This window comes from Hemicordylus capensis, chromosome 14 (genome assembly GCF_027244095.1).
Source record: "Hemicordylus capensis ecotype Gifberg chromosome 14, rHemCap1.1.pri, whole genome shotgun sequence".
Lineage (NCBI taxonomy): Eukaryota > Metazoa > Chordata > Lepidosauria > Squamata > Cordylidae > Hemicordylus > Hemicordylus capensis.
In genome coordinates, this window is record NC_069670.1 from 14967411 (window position 1) to 14976181 (window position 8771).

The window sequence follows — 8771 nt, forward strand, 5'->3', positions numbered from 1 at the left end:
AGATGACAATGGGCAAAGCACTTTACTGGTGTGGCAAAAGGGAGCCCTCCTGTGGCCACTTTGTGCACTGCAGCAAGTTGAGGCCTGGCTGTATGAATGGCAAAGGGCAATGCTTTTTCCTCTTTCTATATGTATGACAATGGGCCATGCACTTTACTGGTGTGGCAAAAGGGAGCCCTCCTGTGGCCACTTTGTGCACTGCAGCAAGTTGAGGCCTGGCTGTATGAATGGCAAAGGGCAATGCTTTTTCCTCTTTCTATATGTATGACAATGGGCCATGCACTTTACTGGTGTGGCAAAAGGGAGCCCTCCTGTGGCCACTTTGTGTTCTGCAGCAAGTTGCGGCCTGGCTGTATGAATGGCAAAGGGCAATGCTTTTTCCTCTTGCTATATAGATGACAATGGGCAAAGCACTTTACTGGTGTGGCAAAAGGGAGCCCTCCTGTGGCCACTTTGTGCACTGCAGCAAGTTGAGGCCTGGCTGTGTGAATGGCAAAGGGCAATGCTTTTTCCTCTTTCTATATGTATGACAATGGGCCATGCACTTTACTGGTGTGGCAAAAGGGTGCCCGCCTGTGGCCACTTTGTGCACTGCAGCAAGTTGAGGCCTGGCTGTGTGAATGGCAAAGGGCAATGCTTTTTCCTCTTGCTATATAGATGACAATGGGCCATGCACTTTACTGGTGTGGCAAAAGGGAGCCCTCCTGTGGCCACTTTATGCACTGCAGCAAGTTGAGGCCTGGCTGTATGAATGGCAAAGGGCAATGCTTTTTCCTCTTTCTATATGTATGACAATGGGCCATGCACTTTACTGGTGTGGCAAAAGGGAGCCCTCCTGTGGCCACTTTGTGCACTGCAGCAAGTTGAGGCCTGGCTGTATGAATGGCAAAGGGCAATGCTTTTTCCTCTTGCTATATAGATGACAATGGGCAAAGCACTTTACTGGTGTGGCAAAAGGGAGCCCTCCTGTGGCCACTTTGTGCACTGCAGCAAGTTGAGGCCTGGCTCTATGAATGGCATAGGGCAATGCTTTTTCCTCTTGCTATATAGATGACAATGGGCAAAGCACTTTACTGGTGTGGCAAAAGGGAGCCCTCCTGTGGCCACCTTATGCACTGCAGCAAGTTGAGGCCTGGCTCTATGAATGGCAAAGGGCAATGCTTTTTCCTCTTGCTATATAGATGACAATGGGCAAAGCACTTTACTGGTGCGGCAAAAGGGAGCCCTCCTGTGGCCACTTTGTGCACTGCAGCAAGTTGAGGCCTGGCTGTATGAATGGCAAAGGGTAATGCTTTTTCCTCTTTGTATATGTATGACAATGGGCCATGCACTTTACTGGTGTGGCAAAAGGGTGCCCTCCTGTGGCCACTTTATGCACTGAAGCAAGTTGAGGCCTGGCTGTGTGAATGGCAAAGGGCAATGCTTTTTCCTCTTTGTATATGTATGACAATGGGCCATGCACTTTACTGGTGTGGCAAAAGGGAGCCCTCCTGTGGCCACTTTATGCACTGAAGCAAGTTGAGGCCTGGCTGTGTGAATGGCAAAGGGCAATGCTTTTTCCTCTTTGTATATGTATGACAATGGGCCATGCACTTTACTGGTGTGGCAAAAGGGTGCCCTCCTGTGGCCACTTTATGCACTGCAGCAAGTTGAGGCCTGGCTGTATGAATGGCAAAGGGCAATGCTTTTTCCTCTTTGTATATGTATGACAATGGGCCATGCACTTTACTGGTGTGGCAAAAGGGAGCCCTCCTGTGGCCACTTTGTGCACTGCAGCAAGTTGAGGCCTGGCTGTATGAATGGCAAAGGGCAATGCTTTTTCCTCTTTTCCTCTTGCTATATGTACAACAATGGGCAATGTATTTTACTGGTGTGGCAAAAAGGTGCCCTCCTGTGGCTATTTTGTGCACTGCAAGAGGGCCTGGCTTTGCATACTGCCAGTTGAGGCCTGGCTATATGAATGGCAAAGGGCAAAGTGTGCCCTCCTGTGGCCAATTTTGCACTGAAGCAACTTGAAACCTTGCTGTATGAATGGCAAAGAGCAATGCACTTTCCTCTTGCAATGGGCAATGGACAATGGGCAATGCATTTTACTGCTTTGGCAACAGGGTGCCCTCCTGTGGCCACTTTGTGCACTGCAGCAGGTTGAGGCCTGGCTATATGAATGGCAAAGGGCAATGTTTTTTCCTCCTATATGGATAACAATGAGCAATGCCCGTTACTGGTGTGGCAGAAAGGTCCCCTCCTGTGGCTACTTTGTTCACTGCAAGAGGGCCTGGCTTTGCATCCTGCAAGTTGAGTGTAGGGATTTGTGTGTTCCAGCTTCACACCCCTATCTCTTTGGCTTATATTCAGCTTTTTGCTGGAAGTGTAGCGATGTGTGTGTTCTAGCTGCACATCCTTATCTCTTTGGCATATATCCGGGTTTTTGCCGGAAGTGTAGCGATGTGTGCATTCTAGCTGCACACCCTTCTCTCTTTGGCCTATATTGGCTTTTTGCCGGAAGTGTAGTGATATGTGTGTGCTAGCTGTACACCCTTATCTCTTTGGCCTATGTGGGACTTTTTGTGGGAAGAGTAGCGATGTGTGCGTTCTAGCTGCACACCCCTATCTCTTTGGCCTATATTCGGCTTTTTGCCGGAACTGTAGTGATGTGTGCGTTCCAGCTGCACACCCCTATCTCTTTGGCCTAGGTTCGTCTTTTTGCCAGAAGTGTATCATCACGTGTGTTTTAGCTGCACACCCGTATCTCTTTGGCCTATATTCGGGTTTTTTTTGCCAGAAGTGTATCATCCTGTGAGTTCTGGCTGCACACCCTTCTCTCTTTGGCCTAGGTTCCGCTTTTTGCCGGAAGTGAAACTCTGCGGCGGCGTCTTCGGCTCCGCCCTGTTCCTATGGCAACCGCCGCCCCTCCCAAGGGCCGGGGCGCCCAACCTTCTCTGAAGCGGAGTCGCAGAAGACCCTTCCTCTTGTTTTGGGGAGGGGGCTCGCTCTGACTCGCCCCTCCTCCGGCTGCCCGGTAGGCCCCTCGTTTTCGAGCCCCCTGGCCCCCTCCCGAAGCAGCAGCGGCGGCGCGTTGATCCGGCCCTTTGCAGGGAAGGAGCGAAGGGCGGGGCGGGGCGGGGGGGGAGGTGGCTGATCCGGGTTGATGGGGCGGGCGGGGGGGGTGATCCACGGGGGGGGTGATTGTGGGGGGGGGAGTTGATGCTCCACTCTGGGGCGGCGGGGTGGGGTGGGGGGCGAGTGGCGGGTCCTGCTGGGGTTTTGCTCCGAGCAGCTGCGTTAGGAGCCGAGTTGGCTGCGCACGCAGCACTTGGGAGGCGGAATGAAGCCCTGCTGGGTGTGTTGTGTGGTGTGGTGTGTGTGTTGTGAGACTCAGCAGAGGGGCTGGGCAGAGGTTGCCTGACAGGGCGGGGTTGTGTGGCCCCCACAAGCTGCTTCTCGCCCTTATTGGCGGGGTGGGGGTTGCTGCATCTCCCGCGTGCGCCGTCCTGGGTGCGGATCCTGGTAACAGCTTCGGGCAGGGAGGGGGGAAGCCCCTGAGACCCCCGCAGAGCTGCTGCTGCTGCTGCTACCAGCCCGTGCAGGCCACCCTTGAGTTAGAGGGGCTGAGGGCCTGACTCGGTCCCAGGCGGCTTCTGCAGCCTCCCCTTGTGTGTTGTCTGCCTGTTAATAAGCAGAAAAAGGCACTTTGTGGTGTGTTGAGAGGCAGGGCATCCTTGGACTTCACTCTCACACACAGAAGCTGCCAGCAGCCAGCCCCACATGCCAGGAGAAGAAGTTGGCAGCCATGCTGCATCTTTTAAATAAGGCAGCTGGAGCCTAGAACCACTCTGGTAAAGACTTTGTGTAACTTACTTGCTTGTGTTTGCGTTAATACCCCTTGTGGGGGGGGGGGCAGGTGGAGATTTGCCCAGGATGCATCTGGCTGGAAGCGTTGTGTTGGGCTAGTTGTGACCTCAGGGGGTGGTGGTTGTCCTCCTTGTTTCCCGAGGGCTGCTGCTTCTGGGGTGCTGCTTCTGCTCCCCCCCCCTGGTTCCCAGCAGCAAGAGCGGAGTGAGTGGGCAAACTCCTCTCCAGCCAAGCCTGCCTAGTACCACTTGGCAAAAACTCTCCTCTTGGGGGGGGGGATTTCCAGCTGCTTTTGGTGGGGGGGATTCCTGGCAGGAGACGAAAAATAGGACAAGCTCCAGCAGGACCTGCCTGGTGCCCGTGTCCAGGTTCAGCTCAAGCTCCTTGCACAGATGCAATCTCAGAGAAAACTAGCCCTCCTGCCCACCAAAAAAAAGGTAAAATATTCTGCAGTATGTCTAGCTCACTCCTTGGTGGTGGTTCTTTGTTTAAGAGGTGGGTTTTTATTCCCCACTGCCCAGTGTCAACCTGGGTCCTCCCTAGATGTTATCACACTTTCCCTCCAGCTTAAGGCAAGCTGGCTTTCCCTGGTAACTCCCAAAATGTGTGTGTGTGTGTGTGTTTAATAAATATCTTTACTGCCCCAAACTCATGTCTCTGGCTGGTTTACAACAGAAATACCATTAAAACAGAATTGAAATTATAGTGAGGTTCCAGTGAGATGCTGAGCAACTTTGGTGCTTGTGAAAAGGATTAAGTCGGTTTTCCAGCCCTCATTGAATGCTGGCAGGAAATGCAGAATCTCTCGGTTGGGTCTGCAACCAATAGGCTCTATTTTGACGCTTGGTTTGGCTTTTCTTTGAGTCGTTCATCCTCTTTCTCCTCACTACCCCCTGCCCTTATCGCGTCACGGACTGCTTTAACATTCATGTTAGCTTTTCATGCATACAGGAATACTAGCTGAGGGTTTTAAAACAAACAAACAAACAACTGAAATGCTCTTATTTGTTCAGGCTTTTACCCCTCAGGGGTTGCCAATTTCTTCTTTCCGGCTGCTCTGTTTCCTTTTTATGGCAGTTGCTTTCGGTTATGTGGTCCTGATCCATTTTTAATGGATTTTAATGTACGGACTTTTGTAAACCGCCTGGATGAGTGTATAAATCTAGCAGTTAGCATGATAGCTTAATGATAGATTGCAGTTAAAGTAACAATGGAGCCGTGGGTCTCTGTGACTATTAGCTTTCTGTTAAGAGAGGGTGGGAATTCTGACACACTACTGGTTAGATTTATGGCACTGACTTTCGTTTGGAGGTAAATCCCTTGAAAAGATTTCTCAAGTCAAACCCCGTGTAATCAATGCTATGCTCTGATGCCTGCAGCTTTGTCTGTTCACGCCTGTCTATGCTGTACCTGAAGCTACAGCTCAAAAAGATTTTTGTAGACGCTTTCTCTTGGCTAGAGGAAGCAGACGCATCTCCAAGGGAGTGGCTGACTAAGGGCTTCATGTGTGTGTTCCATTCTGTCCGCCCACAGTTCAGCAAAACGATAAAGAATCAACGCTGGTCTGCTTTTATCTTCCAGGTTAATGGGACTTCTTCTTCACCAGAAGATTCCTCACGAGAGCAAAAGGATGCAACAGAAGGCCAGCCGAAGGACGTCCAAGGAGGCAACCAAGCAGAAGCCAATCTCTGCCGTCAGGTGAGGGCTTAAATCTTCATGACGGTGTGTGTGTTCAACAAGAACTTTTCAAAGCTGCTTAAGAATCAGAGAGAAGAGTGCCCTGGCCGAAGGGGTCATGGTCTTCTAAAAAAATGTAGACACCGGCAACAGCCACTGGAGGGGTGCTGTGCTGGGGTTGGATGCGGCCAGTTGCTCTCCTCCTGCTCACTGTAAAAACAACGGCCACTCTGACCCCTGCTGGCCATGCAAAGAGGCACCCTTGGGTGTTACAGATTCGCCAGTCAGGCTTCTTGTAGAGGCTTCAAGCCTGCTTTAACTGCTGACACCAAACCTAGTCTCTAAGAAGCTGCGTTCTGAGGACACTGAAGCCCCTTCGCCACAGTGACTCACTCACAAGCCCCGGCCCCCACTCTCCACAGTTAAAGCCTCTTTCTGCAGAGGCTAAGGCGATATGTGGCGGGTGGGGCTGATGCTTCCTGGGAGGGGAATGCTGGGGTGGCAGAGTTCTGCACTGCCGGAGAGCTGGTCCACAAGGACGGCAGTCATCTCTGGAGATGCAGAGTGTCACTGTCCCAAGTGCTGAGTGGCAACTGGAGCTGGGAACCAAAGCGATACCAAAGATCAGAATACGGGCCTAGCTTAGTACAATAGAACTACAAGAGAGAAGGATATAAAGGGCTGTGTCAATAACGCTGCATCCAATGGCTTAAAACTTAATAAGGATTGTTTTAGGAGGTCATCATACAGTACATGGTCCTCATACATATGCTGGTTAGGTAATATTAGTTCAAATATTGTAACAGTCTTCAGACATATGTTGACTAGATCACGTGGTCTTGTGATTCCAAGTGATCTTAGCTCTTCATAAAGTCAGACGCATTTTGACCCGTCCTCCTCCCCAGCAACTTTCCACGTATTGGTCTCATGGGGGCATAGCACCTCCAGAGACTCCTTTCGATCCAAAGACATTTTCCTACTATTTCCAAGGTCCCCTTCTCACTCAGTGGCACACACGTTGCTTCTGTAGTGCCGAGCCCTGAGTATAAAAGTCTTAGACAATCAAAGCCGCTGATCCGAATACCGTGGCTTAAGGTTCAAACACCTCGTAGAGAGTGTCCAGGGTTACAGCCCGGTCACGCTACCTACCGCTCCTGCGAGTGGAAAAGAGAGTTGGGGGAAATTCTGCATCATGATGGATTCTCCCCTTTTGCCTTGATAACTCTGGAGTATGGAGTTGCCAGGGTCAAATTCAGGCAAAGAATATATGATAGGGAGCGTCAAATTGGGTGGGTGGGTCCATTTGGGCAACCAAGCTCTGAGTTTCGACCCTGCTAGATATCTGAGCTGGATAACGGTCCCAAAACATCGCAGAGCTTCGACACAGGCAGGCATGATGTAATAGAGATCCAAACAACGGCACATGTGCACTTTTATTGCCCATTTTGCCGAGATATACAGCATAACTATATAACTCCTCTTATTAACTGCCATCGAGGCTGCACAGAATCGTTTTATCTCAATTATCCTTCGTAGTTGTTTGTTTGTTATTGCTGGTCAGTGACTGAAAGAAAGATCTCTGCCTATCAAGATGTTATAATGTGGCTAGGTTCTGTTTAGCAGCCCATAAAATTTGCCAGGAGTTCATTGAGAATCATTTCTAGCCGATCTGTGTGTGTAACCCCCGTAGCATATAACCTTGTTGGGTGATTTTGCTGGACTTCTGTCTGCAAACTCTGCTGGTCTGTGTCTGTACTAAAGGATGGCTGGGCTGATGGAGCTCTGTCTTGCTTTGCTTTCCCTTTGGGATCAGGTTCATCATACCCTGCTCTGTTTTGTGTGTCGGCTGGAGCTCGGAGCCCCTGTGCACGTGTGTCCGGCGTCCTCAGTTCTCCCGCGGCTGAGGAGGGCGAGAGTGTGGCTTCTCCAGGGGGCTTCTTTCTGAGCCAGACCTCCTCTCTCCAAGCGAGAGAAGAGAGCAGCATAACCGTCAAGACTGTTAAGTGCCTGGAGGGCTTCATCATCTGCGTCCCGTTCTGTCCTCCCACCGGTCCAGGGTGGCAGCTTGAGCAGAAAGATGGTCCACGCAGGCTTCCTGCTGAGCTGCGTGCCGGGTGGCAGTCTGGAACCATTTCGCCTTTCCAACAGCCCTGCGGAGCAGGCAAAGTTTCAAGACTCAGTGGAGCAGGTAAGGAGAGACAAAGCCCATTCCTTTTCCCTAACCTCTAAATACATGATATACCTTGTTCTGAACCCTGGCTTTTGAGAGCCCAAGGATCCAGAGGAAGCCAAGGTGGAAATGACAAAGCCAACTTGGGTAAAATTGCTGCTATGGCCAACACTTCAAACTAGTTAGTTGTGCCTTGTTCTTAACAGAGCTTGAGAGAGCAAGGCAGCCGGGGACACGGAGGAAGTTGGGCTGCACGACACCAGTGAGGAAGTGGCCAAGCTGTGCCATGCCAGGATTGTGAGAACTGATGCTCCCCCTGTCCAGTTATGGTGCGTGTCGTCCGGGGAGAAGAATGCTGTGCTTCTTCCCGGGATCAGGACACTGGGGCACCACAGCATCCTGCATCCTGACGCTGTCTACAGAGAAAAGCTTGATCTCTGGAGCCCCACACTGCAACCGTGGGTGGTGGTCGGTGGTGCTAGGGGCCTCTCAGAGTTGGGTTAAGTTGGGACGTTACTCCGTATTTGGAAGGCTTTGTAGCTGATAAGTACTTCACAGACGGTTTCATTGCAGAGTGAGTGTGTGTGAGATCTATAAACGTGTGTATGAAATGGATAACCAATTGGCTTGAGTTTGGGGGTGAATATTTTTGTGCAAATAGTCTGAGTTTGCTGGAAACCCTCTGTATAATTGGATTTGGAAAAATAATTGTGTTTTGTGGCATTATTTAACACGTATAAACTTTGTAAAGGATGTTTTGGCTTGTGCTAGATATATTCTGTTTTATGCGTCGCACTTATAATCTGCCCAATAGAAAATCTCAGGGCGGTTTTACAATTCATACCAAACGGCAACTAAAAACGAGAAATCACGGACAGATTAAAATGACCACAAATAAAACTTAAAAACATCAAAACTAAAAACATCAAACATCAACATCAAAACTAAAAACATCAAAACTACCTTAAACTAAAACATAAACGAGATTAAATTGATCAAACCACTCTAAACATACAGAGCTAAACATCATCAGTCTGTGTGTGCTGTCCTGTGGACGAATCCCTATCTGGGA

At 50.2% G+C, this 8771-nt stretch overlaps 1 long non-coding RNA gene across 2 annotated transcripts; it reads left to right on the forward strand.

The window, feature by feature from the left end:
• Positions 1-2833: 2833 nt before the first annotated feature.
• LOC128337394 (uncharacterized) lies at positions 2834-8454 on the forward strand. 2 transcript variants are annotated; one of them, XR_008312249.1, is made up of 4 exons: positions 2834-3019; positions 5434-5550; positions 7343-7717; positions 7906-8454. It is a non-coding gene; the product is annotated as an uncharacterized LOC128337394 (long non-coding RNA). The 2 variants fall into 2 exon arrangements; XR_008312250.1 differs by lacking the exon at positions 2834-3019 and adding an exon at positions 3854-4289.
• The last annotated feature ends 317 nt before the right edge of the window (positions 8455-8771 follow it).